This window comes from Cervus canadensis, chromosome 10, assembly GCF_019320065.1.
Source record: "Cervus canadensis isolate Bull #8, Minnesota chromosome 10, ASM1932006v1, whole genome shotgun sequence".
NCBI lineage: Eukaryota > Metazoa > Chordata > Mammalia > Artiodactyla > Cervidae > Cervus > Cervus canadensis.
Genome location: NC_057395.1, coordinates 27607090 through 27625501, shown reverse-complemented (window position 1 = coordinate 27625501; position 18412 = coordinate 27607090). Strand labels below are relative to the sequence as shown.

At 38.8% G+C, this 18412-nt stretch overlaps 1 protein-coding gene across 5 annotated transcripts in view; it reads left to right on the top strand.

The window, feature by feature from the left end:
• The window catches only part of ARHGAP21 (Rho GTPase activating protein 21), a 129850-nt gene that overhangs the window by 54056 nt on the left and 57382 nt on the right, over positions 1-18412 (top strand). The window lies entirely within an intron of this gene.

Genomic DNA, 18412 nt, shown 5'->3' with positions numbered 1-18412 from the left:
GTAGTTGAGTTTTTTTTTTTAATGCAATTAGTAATTTTTTTTTTTTTTTGCAATTAGTAATCTTATAAATTTAGTGATTTGGTGTGTGTTTTATCTACTACATTCATTGGTTCAAATATTGAGGAATATTTTGATCCTTCTAGTTACTCTTGATTTAAACTTATTTAATGGGCTTGAAAGGAAAATCAGCCTGGGGATAGGGTTATTTTGTAAAAACTGCCATTTTTATTTTTGTTTTAATTTTATATGAACTTTAATGACTTAAAATTTATGCACAATAAAATGCACCCATTTAAAAAACTTATTTCTAGATAATTTTAGATGTTTAAAAACTTGTGAAAATAGTGATGAGTTTCTGTATACTCTTTCTTTCAACTTCCCCCGACGTTAAAAACATAACTATGGTACAACTAAGAAAATCAAGACATCAGCTTTGGTAGGACACTCCTCTCTAAACTGCAGAATTTATTTGGATTTTGCCCCTTTTCTGTTCCCAGACTTCATATTGCATTCACTTTTCACGACCCCTTGATTCTTGTAGTCTACGACAGCTTCTTAGTCTTTCCTTAAAATCCGTGGCCTTGAGTAGTATGGTTATTTTGTACAGTGTTCTTCAGTTTGGTTTTGTCTGATGTTTTCTTACCTTTTGTTTGAAGTGGTGCCTTTTTAGCAAGAATACCTATTTGCACCAATTAAGTGTATTATTTACTTAAGGTTTGGTTTTGATAAATACATCACTTGGGAAACCACTAGTCCAATCAAGGTGTGATTCTGAAAAGAACCTTTCCATCATCCGTCAAGTTCCCTTGTGCCGTCAACACTGCTGGCCCTAGGCAACCACTGATCTGCTTTATTTCACGATAGATGAGTTTTGCGTCTTCCAAATTTTCTTATAAACAGAAAATACAATGTATACTCTTTTTTTCTCTTTCACTTGGCATGGTGTTTTTGTTTTTGTTTTTCAATAAGAGTATAGTCACTTTACAGTGCCATGTTCGTTTCTGCTGTGTAGCAAAGAGAATCAGCCACGTGTATACATACATCCCCTCTTGGATTCCCTTCGCATTTAGGTCACCGCAGTAGGCCTCATTAGTCACTACTTTATGCATAGTGGTATATGTATGCCAACCCCGAACTCCTAATCCATCCCACACCTTGTCATAGTATTTTTGAGATTCATCATATTGTACGTGTAGGTACTAATGGCACTACTTTTTATTTTTTCCTGAGTGATTTTCCCCTGCCCGAGTAGGCCATACAGTGTTCATCCTCTCTCCCAGTTGATACACCTTTGTAATAGCATCTCTGATTTGAGGTGTTATGTTAAGGGTTCAAATGAGAAGAAAATGGTTTCTTTCAGCACTATGAAAAAATAATCTGAGTGTGCAGGGTGAGGTAGGACCCTTCATAGTTATCACCGTTATGCAAGATGGGCCACTCCTGTGTCACCATCTGTCGTGCTCCAGGGCTCAGGATGGATTCCAAATGTTCCCTGGCCTCAGTGGTGAAAGGCAAAACTGACAAAACCAGCATCAGCCTGAGAAAGGCGTGGGTGCTCTGTCTCCCCATCACCCTGTGGATTGATGTGCTAATGCCTGGGCTACTTACTGGACACACTGCACCTAGAGTCTAACACCTCTCGTGCTCCAGTTTCTACTGGGAGAGATACACTGCTAATAAATGTAGAAGGGCTCAGTTAGAAAACCGCACTCTGCAGATGATTATATTTCTGACATACCTGTCCACTGAAGTGAGCAGGTTTCATTACATGCTTTGACTGGAGAGAATAAAACATAAGGGAAAACTTGAAAGATACAGATCTAGCTGAAGATTTGGACTGGCGTGAACAAGCGAGACTAAAGGGTGTGGTCTGCTGCGAAAATTTACAGTTTAAATGCTGTTTTATTTATTAATTTATATTTAATCTCATTGAAAAAAGAATTTGTCTTCACATGCATGTATTATACTAAGATAAAAATGAGATTAAAACATTCATGGGGGAGAGTGAAAAGTGGCTCAGTCGTATACGACTCTTTATGACCCCTTGGACTATACAGTCCATGGAATTCTCCAGGTCAGAATACTTGAGTGGGTAGCCTATCCCTTCTCCAGTGGATCTTCCCGACCCAGGAATCGAACTGGGCTCTCCTGCGTTGCAGGCGGATTCTTGACTGAGCTAGGAGAAAAGCCCCATCTTTTCATGGGGGAAAAGATGAATTAAACTGACACTCAGGAGGTTTAGTCAATATGAATGTGTGCTGTAGATCTTACACTGTTATCAAAGACAGGCTATAAATTCACTTTTGAGCTTTCCTAGTGGGGAAAAAGAAGAGGGAAAGAAGGAAGGATTATTATTTAAGGATTAGCTGAGGATTCACAGTTACCATCTGTGAAGCAGGAGACCTAGGTTCTATCCCTGAGTTGGGAAGATCCCCTAGAGGAGGGCATAGCAACCTATTCCAGTATTCTTGCCTGGAGAATTCCATGGACAGAGGAGCCTGGCGGGCTACAGTCCATGGGGTCGTAGAGAGTTGGACACGGCTGAGTGACTAAGCGCAAGGATTCCTGTTGTCCGTAAGAAAACAACATCTGACTTGCACTGAAGTCTGAGACAGATTTCTCCTGTGGTTCCTCATAATGGAAACAAAGATAATGTAGTAGGTAACATCCTCAGTACCATTCTTTTATATGAATATTTTAAAACACATTCCTCAGTGTAAGTTGATTTCAAAAGCCCGTGGTCCAGTTTAGTCTAAAGAACTTCTCAGCTGGGGACAGGTTTTCTCCCCAGGGGACACGCGGCAGCATCAGTAGACATTTTGGTTGTCGCAGTTGGGGTGGGGGGGAGGGCGTGCTGCTGGCACCCAGCAGGGAGAGCTCAGAGATGCCGGTGAGAATCCTTCAATGCACCTGAAAGACCCCACCCCCAGGGAATTACCTGGCCCCAAATTTAGTAGTGCCAAGATAGAAAATCCTTAGGTTATAGAGATGAACACTAAAACTGTGGCCCCCAAGAGTACAGTTCCCCAACAGTCCAGCTTGATCTGGTGATCAATACTTAAGACTATTTAGGAGAGTGGACATTCAAGACTACATATCCAGTGATCTTTAATGATTATTATCCCTCACAACTGAATTTTGATCTGAAAGTTATCACTATAGTTTGAGATTAAATTATCTGGCCATTCTCCTGGCACTGTATGCTGTCAATGAGGGAATAATCATACGTAAGAAAAATGTTACAGTTTAAGAAAATACAGAGTCAGTATATTAATAATAACTAAAAGAGATATAGTTAATAGCTTAAAAATCAAAGAATGTAAATGATTTAAATGTAATAAACATCAGGAGTCCAACAGATGGAGGGAGATAATAATTATAAGCTTGGTTAACAATTTAATTTAAAAGGCTAGTATATGTGTTAGTTGCTCAGTCATGTCTGACTCTTTGCAACCCTGTGGACTGTACCCCACCAGCTCCCCTGTCCATGGAATTCTCCAGGCAAGAATGCTGGAGTGGATAGCCATTTCCTTCTTGGGATCTTCCCGACCCAGGGATTGAACCGTTGTCTCCTGCATTGCAGGCAGATGCTTTACCTACTAAACTACAAAGGAACCCTAAAATGCTATTTATAGAATTAAAATAAACACAGTATAGCTAAGATTTTTAAAATAAGAGAAATATAAATTCAAGCACCTTATCTCCTGCAGAGCAAGATCTGTCAAATTAAAATTATTTATAAAGTCCAGAGCATCTGTATGTTTTCTTCCTAAGAAGAAGAATGTGGAAAGTTATGAGAATACCTAAAGCAATCATCTAGGTATGTTTGTAATATACTTGAAGAACTGCTTGATTTTTAAAAAAGTTTTGGAGGGCGGTAGAAATTAATATATGATCGAAGACTTTATACTAGGCGTCATAATACATGGTATTATCCCATTTAAGCCTCGCTATAATGCTTTGAGGTGTAGGACAATATTCCCCTTCTGTAGATGAGGAAACTAAGGGTTAAAAATCTGTAAAGTAACTTGCCCAGGATCATACAGCTAAGTGACAGAGCTGGACTTCCAAATCAGGCTTGTATAACTCTGAAGTCCAGCTTTTTGAAACTGTTCTGTTGACTTAAATTGTTCTACTTATATAGTGTCAAGAATTAGTAGATAAATACCAGATATATTCACTGCATTAGGAAATTAATTCTGTGAAATGTCTCTGAATTGAAAAAGTTGAGAACGAATGTTCCATATTTGTGAACCCTTAAGGACAAAGAATTCACAAGAAGGTCAGGGAAGCACCAAGTCAGAGGCCCCAGAGACATCTTAGAGAAGCAGCCGGCCCTTGTTCCTGGAGTCTGAATAGCCGGCTGGCAGTGGACCTGGAAAGCTGAACGGGTTGAAAGGGTTCCTGGTGCTCTGTATCCTTTTGCCGCCCAGGGCCAGGCTTGCTTTTGTCATCCCAGTTGGCAGTGGGGGGTTACAGGCTGGTCTACAGGGGCCCACTGAACTTACATTTAGTACTAATGGTACCATTTCAAATAAACTGATCAGATAGTCCGTCAGAACATATTCTCTGTGAAAAAATTTCTTCTGACTTGAGAACAGCTATTTATAGACCTGTTTTAAAAATACAACCTATTTGGAGACAGACGACTTGTAATCTGTTATTTTGATTCAGCTGAACGTTTCAATATTCATTTTATAGTCTCATTTCCTTTTCAGACTTATTTTCAAGAGTTATTGAGACTACAAAATCCTTTTCTATGAATTTTATGTAGTGAACAAGAATCCCAGCCTCCGGTGCAGTGATCCGAGTCAGTGCCTAGAATCACTGGAGAGAAAAGAATTCCCAGAATTTTATTCAAGCTCCTAAGAGATCCTGCTCGGTTGCCAGAATTCTGTGCAACAGTCGAAAGGTTCTGTTTTGTTGTTCTTTTCCTTTTGGCAATTTAGCGGAGTCTGTTTTTGCCACTTAACTTTCTGATTATTCTCTTTAACCAAGTTTTACATTCGGTTATGTATTATTTCTCATATCTTGTATATATGTGTACTCTCTCTTTTTTTAAGATTTTTCATTCTTGTTGGTTAGTTTTCTGCACTGTAATACAGATGCTGTATACAAGAAAAAGGCCATTGAGGTAGAAAAATATTTTTTGGTGACAATAATAATTGCTATCTTGCTGACATCCTGTTGTCCCTTAAATCATAACTTCATAAATAGTCAAAATAAGAATAATTGAAGGTTTGTAATTACCATTATTTCTTTTTCACTTGTTCTATGAGAAAAATTCTAACTCAGCTTAGATGTAGGGACACGTCCAAGATTCTAAAATTTGTATATCATTTTGTTGGATGCTTCAGCAACTGTTGGATTTCTACTTTGGCATTAAATTTTATATTCAAGCTTGTTAATGGTAGGAAAAAAGATACCTGGGGATTCTGTAAACTTTCTCAGTAGTAAAAATTTGTATTTTGTGATTGCAGTCACTTTTGACTAAAACAACTCTATAGACTATGTTAGAGTTTTCTAATGAAGGATATTTTAGTGGCAAGAAATAGAAACCCGCCCCCCCCCCCCCCCCCCCCCCGCCATGCCTAAGCCACCTTGGGAAGATGTGTTAACTCTAAAAAACAAATAGGGCATTTCCAAATTCAAAGTTAAACACCATAGGATACCCAAATGTGCCAGACACCAGAAATAGGACCTGGAAAGTAACTAAAACCAGAGTGTCAACAACAAAATCTTGACATATGATCTTCCAGAGGCCCAAACTCTATTTACAGGATGATTTAAATAATGTTTACAGATAGTTTTGATTATACATGATTGTCTCACATGCTGACCACTGTAGAAAGTACACGTTCACCATCTCCTTCCTTCCTTCCTCTCTTATCATAATAATTCCAAATTCCCCCAGAGAGAAATATAATTGGCCTAGTTCATCATGTAATGAACAGCACTCACTATGTTTAGAGAGCAAATGTTCTTCACTTTAATGAAGAGCTAAATTCTGAAGAGCTGAGAAAATTGAGTATATTTTACGCCATTGATTTCCATTAATAGACTGAAAATCTATTCCCTCAGGATAATATAACACTAAAATATGGACCTGAAAATTGGTTAGAAGAAGAAATTCTTATTATGCGTAGATCTACGGTCTGTGGCATGGTGGTAGGGTGTCAGGATTGTGTTCTTGTTACTTTTGAAATGTAAAAATACTGAGTGGGGTTCACTCATCTCTTGTCATTGAAAAGGAGCATTAACTGAACCTCTTTGGATCCATTTTTAATTGTACTGACAGTTAAATTATTTGAGCTTTGAATTCCTCTGGTAGTTATACTAAATATAACTTAGTAAATATACTAATATTTGGTATTTAGGTCTTTACCAACTGAGCTATCAGGGAAGTCCATATTAGCATATAGTAAATATACTAATTACTTGGTAAATAGACTTATTAGTTACATACTTTTATTAACTTTTAGTGCCGTTCAGTTGAACATAAGTGTCTTAAGCTGTCTGGAAAGTATTTTACAAAGTAGAATTGATGATGATAATGTTCATGGTGATGGGGTGATGATAATGGGGGGGTGATGGTGGTGGTGGTGGTGATGGGGTGGAGGTGGCAGCAACAGCAGCTAACTTACAATGTGCCGGTGACTGTTGTAAGACTCTGTGTGGTTAACTCACTTAATCATCACAACTTTCTGAGATGGATATTATCACCTCCATTTTTAAAAAATTATTTATTTTAACTGGAGGCTAATTACTTTACAGTATTGTGGTGGTTTTTGCCATACATTGACACCTTCATTTTTAAGGTGAGGAAATTGAGGCACAAAGTGTCTATGTAGCGAGTGGTAGAACTGAACAGTCTGATTCTAGAGTTTTCTCTCAATTCCCACCCCAGCTTCTCAGAAAGCTCTTTACTCTCACATAATTCATTCTTGAAAATGTGCAATAAAGAGGGTTCTGTTCCCTTGAAAGTCAAGCAGTATTAAAAAAAAATCACTGATTCAACTTTGAGATAAAATTTGGTTAACATTGTATTAGCCTTGCAGACTTGTTCTTTAGTTCCTTCTTTGTTTTTATAATTGAACATGTACTATTGGCTTAAATCTGCTGGGCTTAAGGATAAAGCATCATAACTTTAATGTCTGCAATTGGTTTTCATCTTTGATTCAGTTACATAATGACAGCTAACACTTTTGTGTGTGTGTGTGCGCGCACACGTGTGTGTGTATGCATGAAATGATAAGAGCACTTATAGGTGTTTACCCAAGATAAATGAAACATGCCTGCAAAAATACTTGTACAGAAATGTTCATAGTTGGTTTTTCATATTAAATAAAACCCTGGATTGAGCTGACCAAAATAGTAAACAGCATATGAATGGGTGACTAAATTGTGGTATATCTGCTTGTGGACTACACATATCACCAGCGATCAATCTCAAAAACATTTCTTTTCTTGAGGTGAAATTCATCTAATACAAAGGTCACCATTTTAAAAGTGAACAATTCAGTGACATTTAGCACAGAATTAAAAGGCGTGTGTACAATGTGTATCTGTCACCTCTGTCTAGTTCCAGAACATTCCATCACCCCAAAAAGAAACCCATGTCCAGTAGGCAGTCATTCACTGTTCTCCCTTCACCCTGGTCCTGGGCAACCACCAATCTGCTTTCTGTCCCCAAGGAACTTAACCTATTCTAAATATTTCATATAGGTGGAATCATACCATGTGTAACCTTTTTTGAATGGCTTCTTCCACTTCAGTGTTAATGTTTTCGAGGTTTGTACATGTGTCACATATGTCAATACATCATTCCTTTTTATGGACGAACAATGGTATGTTGTTTGCACATACCACAGTTTGTTTATCCATTCATTTGAGCTGTTCCCGCCTTTGAAAGTGAAAGTGTTAGTTGCTCAGTCCTGTCCAACTCTTTGCAACCACATGGACTGTATCCCACCAGGCTCCTCTATCCATAATTCTCCAGGCAAGAATACTGGAGTGGGTTGCCGTTTTCTTACTCCAGGAGATCTTCCAAACCCAGGGACTGAACCCCGGTCTCCTACATTGCAGGCAGATTCTCTAGTCTGAGTCACTATGACCCTATGGACTATAGCCCACCAGATTCCTCTGTCCATAGATTTCTCCAGGCAACAATACTGGAGTGGGTTGCCATTTTCTTTCTCCAGGGGCTCTTCCAGACTCAGGGGTTGAACCCAGGTTTCCTGCGTTGCAGGCAGATTCTTTACAGTCTGAGCCACTAGGAAGATGCCTTTAGATTGTTGTGATTAGTGCTGCGAACATGCATGTACAAGTGTTTGTTTACATTCCTCTTTTTAATTCTTTGAGATATGTATGCAGGAGTGGAATTGCTGGGTCATGTGGTAATTATTTGTTTAACATTTTGAGGATCTACTGAACTGTTTTTCATACCACCTGCACCATATTTACATTTCCATTGGCAATATATCATTTACATACATCTTCTCTCATTCTGTAGGTTGTCTTTTTATTTTCTTGATAATGTCCTTGGATGCACAGTTTTAACTTTTGGTGAAATCCCATTTGTCTACTTTGGTTTCTCATGCTTTTCCTATGAAGCTTTATTTTGATTAATGAAGAGGGCAAGCACAAAAGAGTACACGCTGTCTAATTCCATTTATGTGACACTCTAGCAAAGACAAATCTAAAATCTGTGGTTGCCTGGGTGGACTGGAAAGGGCCACAGGGGAAGTTTTTGGCTTGATGGAAAGGTTCTAGATCTCGACTGTGGTGGTGGTTGCATGGGTGTGTACATTTGAAAAGCTTACGAACTGTTAAATGGGTACATTTTATGTTAAGACATAAGAAAGTTGATTTAAAACAAAAAGAACGTATTCGATTCAGTTATTCAGTCTACTGTTGGTGGATATTTAGATTTGTTTCCAGTGTTCAGCTGTTTCAAGCAGTACAACTCTGAGCCATCTTGTTACGTATACTTTGTGCGTGTATGTACTCATTTCTGGTGGGTGTGTATATCTAGGAATGGCATTACTGAATCATAGATGTGAATCATAGGTATGCACATAGGTATGCACACATTTGGTAGGTATGGCTAAAACTTTTTCCAAAGTAATTATACCAGTTCACACATCGTCAGCAGGGTATGAGAATTCTAGTTGTTCCATATCTTCCCTAACACTTGACATTTGTCTTTTTAATTTTATTCATTTTAGTGAGTGTGTGGTGGTGTGGAATTTGGGTTAATTTAAAGTTTCTTGACACTGATGAAGTTGATTACCGTTCATTTGGTTATTAGGTATCAGTCCTTTTAAATAATTAATTTGTAGGAATCTTCAAATATTTTTGATGAAGACTTTCTTAGTTTTGTATTTAGCAGATATTCTGCTGTGACTTGCCTTTCAACTTCTTATTAGTAATTCTGATAAAGGGAAATTCTTATTAGTAATTCTGATAAAGGGAAGTTTTTGATTTTAATTTAGTCCAAATTATCAATCTTTTCTTTTATGGTTAGGGCTTCCTTATGGCTCATATGGTAAAGAATCTGCCTGCAATGCAGGAGACCCGAGTTCAATCCCTGGGTCAGGAAGATCCCAGATTATCAATCTTTTCTTTTATAAAGTTAATACTTTGAATGTTATTGTAGAAATTTTTTTCTACTACAAGATCATGAAGATATTCTCTTTTATTATTTTCCAAATACTTTATTGTTTTGTCATTGACAATTAAACCTACAATTGATTATTTTTACATGTAGTATAGGATCAAGGTTAATTTTTTCCCCATATGGATATGAATTGACCTGGCAATATTCAGTGAAAAATCTGTACTTTTTCTACTGCTCAGTAATACCACCTGATCACACAGTGTCTCTATATGTTTTAGTTGGTTCCTGGACCTTATTCTATTCCAGGGATTGACATATGGCTCATTTTTGTACAGCTTCCAAACTAAGAATAGTTGTATATTTTAAAAGGTTATTTAAAAAAAGAATATGAGACGGAGACTGTATGAATCCTGCAAAGGCTAAAATATTTAGCATCTGGCCCTTTACAGAAGAGTTTGCCAAACTCTGTTCCATTCCATTGGTCACTTTCTTTGGAGCAAGACTGATCTTAATTACCACAGCTATATAATAAGGGTTGCTGTTAGACAGAATAAGTCTTCCAGTTTTGTTTTCAAGATTGGATTGGCTATTCTTGTCCATTTGCAGTAACACACACACACACACACACAGAAGATATTATGGAAAATCCTGCATGAACTTTTTACTCAACCCAATACAAATTCTTCTGGAATTTTGATTGGTTTTATATTATTCACAGTAGTTGAATATTTGAAAATATTTGAAATATTGAATCTTTCAATCTATGAATGTGGTATATCTCTTCCACGAATGAATTTTGAATTTTTCTGCATCTTTTCGGATAATCATTGAACTTTTTTTCTCCTTTAAGCTCTTTAAAATAGTGAATTATGGGCTTCCTTGGTGGCTCAGATGGTAAAGAATCCACGTGCAATACAGGAGGCCTGGTTTCGATCCCTGGGTCAGGAAGATCCCCTGGAGAAGGGAATGGCTACCCATTCCAATATTCATGCCTGGAAAATCCCATGGACAGAGGAGCCTGGCAGGCTTACAGTCTGTGGGGTCACAAAGAGTTGGACATGACTGAGGAACTAAGCATAATGAATTACATTGAGTTATTTTTAAAATGTTAAATTGACTTTGCATTATAGAACTAAACCAAGATTGTTCCTAATGTATGATACTTTTTGTATATTACCAGATTTGGTTTTCTACTTTATTTAGAATTTCTGCATCTCTGTTCAAGGATAGCTTTCACATAACGGTAGACTTTGGCCTTTTTGATATTTGGTGTATCATTTGGGTTCCCTGAGAAGCAAACACCAAGACAGAAAAAATGGCAAAATACTATTAGACATGGCACAGGTTAATTGCAGGAAATGCCTGTAGAAAGGGGCAGGCAAGGATGGGGAAGACTTAAAATTGTGATACAGGTCTGTCACCTGTGAAAGAGAGAAAAGGAAGGATTTGGTAGGAAGGCAATTATGGCATAGCTCTTAGAAGGCCTGTATTGGGCCAGAGAGAAGTCCCCAAGCCAAACTGGCCCTTAGGGGAATCCTGCTTTGCAGGGGTAGGAGAGTGGCAAATGTGACCTTCCTGTGAACATGATGGTATTTTATTTCTATTTTTGTGTTATATTATTTACTTATTTATGTATATGACTATATTATTATTTATAATATTTATATAGTAAATGTATAATAAATATGAATATAAGTATATAAGTGTTTTTAAAATATATAAATATAAAATATATTATATATAAATTTAAAGAGATTTATATATATAATTTGAAACTATGATGTGACAAACCTAGACAACATATTAAAAAGCAGAGACATCACTTTGCTGACAAAGGTCCGTACAGTCAAAACTATGGTTTTTTCAGTAATGTATGGATGTGATAGTTGGACCATGGGGAAGGCTGAGCGCTGAAGAATTGATGCTTTTGAACTGTGGTGTTGGAGAAGACTCTGGAGAGTCCCTTGGACAGCAAAGAGATCAAACCAGTCAATCCTAAAGGAAATAACCCTGAGTACTCATTGGAAGGACTGTTGCTGAAGCTGAAGCAACCAATACTTTGGTCACCTGATGTGACTGTCCGACTCTTTGGAAAAGACCCTGAGGCTGGGGAAGATGGAAGGCAAAAGGAGAAGGGGGCAGCAGAGGATGAAATGGTTAGATAGTATCACTGACTCAATGGATATGAATTTGAGCAAACTCTGGGAGATAGTAAAGGACTTGGAAGCCTGGTGTGCTGCAGTCCATGGGGTCGCAGAGTCAGACACAACTTAGCAACTGAACAACAACAACAACACAATATGCATTTTTTTAAAAGATGGAACTTTTTGTTAAAGGGAGAACTTGATAGCTTTCCACATATTCAATAGTTTTCAAGTGTTTGAAAGGATATGTTGGACAAGGGGGAGTAGATGCCATTTCACAGCTAGTGGAAGATGCAGGTAGCCTCTTTCCCTGATTCTCTTCTGGAAAATCCCTTCTCGTATTTTGGACACAGTTAATCTAAGTGATTGTGGTAAACAAGTAGAGACTTTCTGCTTCCTCATATACCTGTTCCTGAGAAGTGAAGACAGTAACGCAGACCTGATACAGGAAAATAGAAAAATAAGAAGGGAGATTCTGTCTTTTATCAATAATTGGTCATCAGAAGGTTCAAAGTAAAATTTTCCTACGTACTCGGACTAGTCATTATGTTTATTAAGAAAATGTTTTTATGTGTTACTTTGAGAACAGAGATCATTAAGGGGAGAACTATCATTGAATTTTTGAATTTTCATTGAATTTTGAATTCATCATTGAATTTTCATGCCTGTTAAGTGCATGACACATAGTAGGACCACAAACATTTGTTGAGTAAATGTGTTGAATAAAGGGGGGGGCCACAGCTTTCACATGGCACTATTCCCAAATAACTTTTCCCAAAACTGCAGAAGTTAGCACATTAGCATCTGACCTCAGCTGTTGGACTGTTGTCTCTTTTCCCAAAACTGTTCCTTTCTATTTTTCTTTCTCCCAAGAGTCCCCCTTTAACACAAAGTCTCAGTGACACTTTTTAAAGCTAGGAATCTTATTTCACACAGTTAATAAGTGTATGAACTGGAACACTAATAGCAAAAATACAGTAATCCAGGACCTTAGTAGGAATTTGCAAAATAAACTGGTACACTGGTCAAGTTGATGAGAGGTTTAAAAAAAAAAAATTCACTTTAGAAGGTCCCAGGAAACCATTTTTACAATCTAAAATGAAGGGAATTTGATTACATTACAAGTAGGTATTGTCAGAAATCCAATTTTTGGAGTAGATTTTAAGGCTTTGTAAGACATTTTATGAAGGTAGTTTGGCGGTCAAGATGATAAATGCAATTTTAAAATCTCTTTAATGGTTCTAAATCCTTTATGAAATATGAAATCTAGGAGTTCAGAGAACTAATTGGAGATACTGAACAACAGAGCTATAAAGGTGAAAGTCCAGGGAAGCACATGTTTGAAGTATTAATGTTCCAAAAATCCTGTCCTGGAAATCACTTCTCTAAAGAAAATATTGTTCCAGAGATTACCTGTAACTAGGTGATTCTGAGCTATCTTTTCTTAGTTGCTCTGTAACTTAAGACCTTGATCACAGACACAGCCAAATAAGCCCTTTTTTTTTTTTTCCCAGTTAGTCTGTACTCAAAATATGATTCATAGATCCAGTTAATAATAAAAAGTGAATTCTTTTTTTTTTTTTTGGCCATGCCATGTAGGATGCAGGATCTCAGTTTCCCAGCCAGAGATAGAATCTGTGCCCCCTGCATTGGGAACATGAAGTCTTAACCACTGGACCCCCAGGGAAGTCCCCCAAAGTGAATTCTAATAATGATGTTTAAATTGCTTTCAAAGTTTTAGCAGATAACTTCATCTCCGGTGTGGAACTGCAATAGAAATATTTTGCGTATGAGTGCTAAATGCATTAAGTCTAGAAATATCCTTCCTGTTGTTTATTCATTCTCTTAGCTGATATTTGTTGAGTCATTGCCATGAGCCAGTCACTAAACTAATTGCTGGGAAGGGAGCAATATGGCCTCTAATCTCACTTCCTTTAGCTAGTGATTCAGATGTCACCTGCTAGAGAGGACTTCCCTGCCTGTTTCCTAAAAATAGCATTCCCACCCCGCCTCTCCTCTCCTCCCCTTCTCACCCTGCTCATTTCTCTCCTTCACACCTTTCACCATCCCGCCTCCTACTTTTTTTCTCAGACGTTTTTCTGCCTCAGTTGGATTGTCGAGTGGAAAGATTATTATTATTTTTTAAATGTTAAAAATAATTTGTTTGCATGTATTTATGGCTACACAGCATGTAGCATGTTAGTTCCCTGACCAGGAATTGGGAACTCAGAGCCCTAACCACTGGACTGCCCGGGAATTCCCAACTTTATTTTATTTTTGAATCTTTTTTAGGTATTACAGTTCAATGAGCTTTTATTTATGTATTTATTTTGGTCACCTTGCACGGCATGTGGGATCTTAGTTCCCTGGCCAGGAATCAAACGCATACCCCTTGCCTTGAAAACATAGAGTGTTAACCACTGGATGACCAGGAAAATCCTCCCAATTTTACTTTGTCTATTACTTTTTTCCTTAAACGCAGAACAGTTTCTGGCCCATATACATTTAATAACTCTATAGGATGATAGAAGATGAAGGTGTAAAACAGTTACAGAAGTGTGGGAAAAAAGAAGTCTGCACAACTGTGGCAGGGTCTGAGCTTGGAGAGTCATCCAACCACCAGGGAAGGGTTTCTTAGATAGGGTGTGCTTGTGCTGAATAGGATTTTATCAGGTCAAAGGAAAACCAGCATTTGAGAACAGATTTCAGAGGTATTTAGAAATTGTATTTGCCCAACTTTGGTGATAGGACTTGGGGGTAGAATGTATGTCACTGGTTAAAGATGTGTGATTTTTGCTTGGTTTTTCTGGTATGAGTGAGTGGATGAATGGAGGTACCATTGATTGAGGGATACAGAAGGGAAACACACCCTCCTCCTTCCCTGGGGAAAAGAGTTTAGTTTGGGATAAGTTAGAGCTTCTTGATGAGGGTGAAAGAGGAGAGTGAAAAAGCTGGTTTACAACTCAACATTCAAAAATGAAGATCATGGCATCCAGTCCTATCTCTTCATGGGAAATAGTTGCGGAAAAAGTGGAAACAGTGATGGATTTTATTTTCTTGAGCTCCAAAATCACTGCAGATGGTGACTGCAGCCTTGAAATTAAAAGATGCTTGCACCTTGGAAGGAAAGCTATGACAAAGCTAGATAGCGTATTAAAAAGCAGAGACACCACTTTGCCAACAAAATTACATACAGTCAAAGCTATGGTTTTTCCAGTAGTCATGTATGAATATGAGAGTTGGACCATAAAGAAGGCTGAGTTCTGAAGAATTGATGCTTTTGAATTGTGGTGCTGGATCAGACTCTGGAGAGTCCCTTGGACAGCAAGGAGATTAAACCAGTCAATCCTAAAGGAAATCAACCCTGAATATTCATTGGAAGGAGTGATGCTGAAGCTGAAGCTCCAGTACTTTGGTCACCTGATGCAAAGAGCCAACTCACTGGAAAGACCCTGATGCTGGGAAAGACTGAGGACAGGAGGAGAAGGGGGTGACAGAGGATGAGAAGGTTGAATGGCATCACCGACTCGATGGACATGGGTTTGAGCAAACTCTGGGAGATAGTCAAGGAAAGAGAAGCCTGGTATGCTGAGGTCCATGGGGTTGCAAAGAGTCGGACACCACTTAGTGACTCTACATTAACAACAACAACAACAGCATTTCTAATTCCTGTAGAATGTTCAGTACCTAGTTGAAGTTTTGGAAGTGGAGCTCATAAGGAGAGGTGAGAGTTGCAGATAAATTTGGAAGTCATCATTATGTATGCTACAGTTAAGCACTAGTCATAAATAGAATCAGAGAGCATGATGACATCCAGCATAAAGGTAGACCCCTAGGGAATGCAACATCTTAGAGCTGGTCAGAGAAAGAAGAATCAGAAAGGAAATCTGATAATAAATTTTGGAACATATAAGGCAACCAGCAGGAGTTGATGGCTTGCTAATTAAGAGATGATCATTTTAGGGGAGGGTGGATAACTTGTCGTTCATTCTAGAAGATTCTTTAGGATACAGACTAAAAAGATACTGTTTGATCTGACCTAATTGACAAAAAGCAGATTGGTAAAGTTACCAAGAACAGTTTCAGTGCAGTGGGCAGAGGGGATCAGGTATGTCAGCGGGCTGTGACATGAATTAGATCAGGGAATGGGTGGCAGGTGGGGGTGGGCGTGCTCTCCCCCAAAGATTCTTGTCAATGTCTGAGAAACCGTGGATTAGAAGTAAAGAAATGAAGGTAGGTGTGAGTATAGACTATTCTTTAAGAAGTAAGAAAATGAAGGGATGGAGAATGAGAGATGGTAGCTGTGTGGCAGTGTGGGGAGAAGTTCTGTTGTCTTTTTTTTTAAGTTTGGAAAGCTTTTGTGTGTTACGAGATCTGGAGAGAAGAAGAAAGAGATTGGTTTTACAGTTGAGAAGAGACCATTTGGGGAGCAAAGTCCTGAAGAATAGTGGTAACTAAATCCTCACCTGAGATAGAACAAAGGGAAGTAAGGGTGTTTTTGCTGTTTAGTCGCTCAGTTGTGTCTGACTCTTTGCAGCTCCATGAACTGTAGCTTGCCAGCCTCCTCTGTCCTTGGGATTTTCCAGGCAAGAATATTGGAGTGGGTTGCCATTTCCTTCTCCAGTAGATCCTCCCGACCCAGGGGTTGAACCCTCATCTCCTGCATTGGCAGTCAGGTTCTTTACCACTGAGCCATCAGGGAAGCGGAGGTATGGGTAGGAAAAGATTTTTTAAAAGAGAAAAAAATGAGGATACAGTAGTTGAGATAGAGTGAAGTAAGAGATACAGTTACCTAAACAGTGTGAGGAATCAAGGTGGCATAGCAAGTCCTCGAAGGTTATGAGAAGCTTGATATGGCAACCTCAAGGGAAAGGGAATTAAAATATTCAGCACAAGCAAGAGAGTCTCGTCAGCAGTATCAAACGCTTAGCTCAACTGGGGAACTCTAAATCAGTGGGTTACGCAGTTTCACTCAGTTGACATCGCACCAAGAACAAGAGCAGAGGGAAGGTCTGGTTGGCACTGTCCATAGCTGGACCCTGGCAAGTGGAATGCTTTGGAAGGTCAAGGGGGAGAGGAAGTTGAGGTTGCTGGTGACTTTGGTTGTAATACTGATCTGTGGGTAAACTTATGAGAAAGTGATTTCTGAGGGAGACTGGAGAGTCTTGAAGACTAGAGAGGACTAAGGGTTTGAAGAAAGATGGGCAGGTTTTATCAGTTACGTGGTCAGGCAGTGGTATGGTCAGAAATGGAAAGAGAGTTGCCTGGGGTCAGTGCACGGCGGCACATTTTTCTGGGTTTGCAGAGAACTTAAAATCTAGTACAACTGGAATGACAGGACTGTGAAGCCACATGCAGTACATACTTTGTGAAATTCCTGAAGCTTCAGAGAGGGAAAAAAACGATGTTGCAGAAACTTCAAATTCTCCGGAAGACGGATCCCAGTTCCGTTTTGTTTGTCGCAGAGTAACCCGCTCCTGGCAAGCTGTCTGTTGTCCGAGCTCAGTAAATATTTGTTGAATGAATAACACCCTCCAGAGTATTTCTTGACTGGGAGATTTATAATGCTGGAAAATTATGGTTCGCAGCTGACACCTAGTGGTGTTGTACTCAAATTACTATTCAGTGACAGCATTTTCCTTCTTATTTCAGAGAAATCATACAGATCAGTGGCACAGGGAGGCCTGGTGTGCTGCGATTCATGGGGTCGCAAAGAGTCGGACACGACCGAGCGACTGAACTAAACTGAACTGAACAGTAATAGCTTTGTTCCTGAAACAAGTCTCTGAGTTGATTTTGGGCAGTCTTGCTATTGGCATTTACCAGGACTTTAATTTGAAACAATCAGCAGTAATATTTACAGAACGTCCACTGTATGCCAGACACTGTTGTGTGTGCCAGAGATTTTCATGTGCTGTAATATAGGACCTTGTATATAGGACCTCACTGAATTTGAATACATAGAGTGTTCCACTGAAAGTGGAAAACTTGTTCCAGAACTTAATTTTAGGGGTTTTTTTGTTGTTGTGATTTTACATGCGAGACCTTTCTAAATTTATTTCATAGCTTTTGGTGCTAACATTTCTGTCATGAAATAATTTTCATTAATCTTAGATAGGCTTTCAGGGAGATTGAGGTAAGGAAGTCTCGGGTTTGTTGTCAGTTTATATGCTACACGTTGTGCAAGATAACTTTGTAGTATGGAGAACTGTGAACAGATTTTATCTTTCCTTCATTGTTGTTCAGTCACTAAATCACGTCCGACTCTTTCTGACCCCCGTAAACTGCAGAACACCTGGCTTCCCTGTCCTTCACTGTCTCCCGGAGCTTGCTCAAACTCATATCCATTGAGTCAGTGATGCCATACAACTATCTTGTCCTCTGTCACCCCCTTCTCCTCCTGCTCTCAATCTTTCCCAGCATCAGAATGTTTTCCAGTGAGTCAGCTCTTTGCATCAGGTGTCCAATGAGTTGTAGCTTCAGCTTTAGCATCAGTCCTCCCAATGACTATTCAGGATTGATTTCCTTTAGGATGGACTGGTTTGATCGCCTTGCTGTCCAAGGGACTCTCAAGAGTCTTCTCCAGCACCACAGTTCAAAAGCATCAATTCTTTGGTGCTCAGCCTTCTTTATAGTCCAACTCTCACAT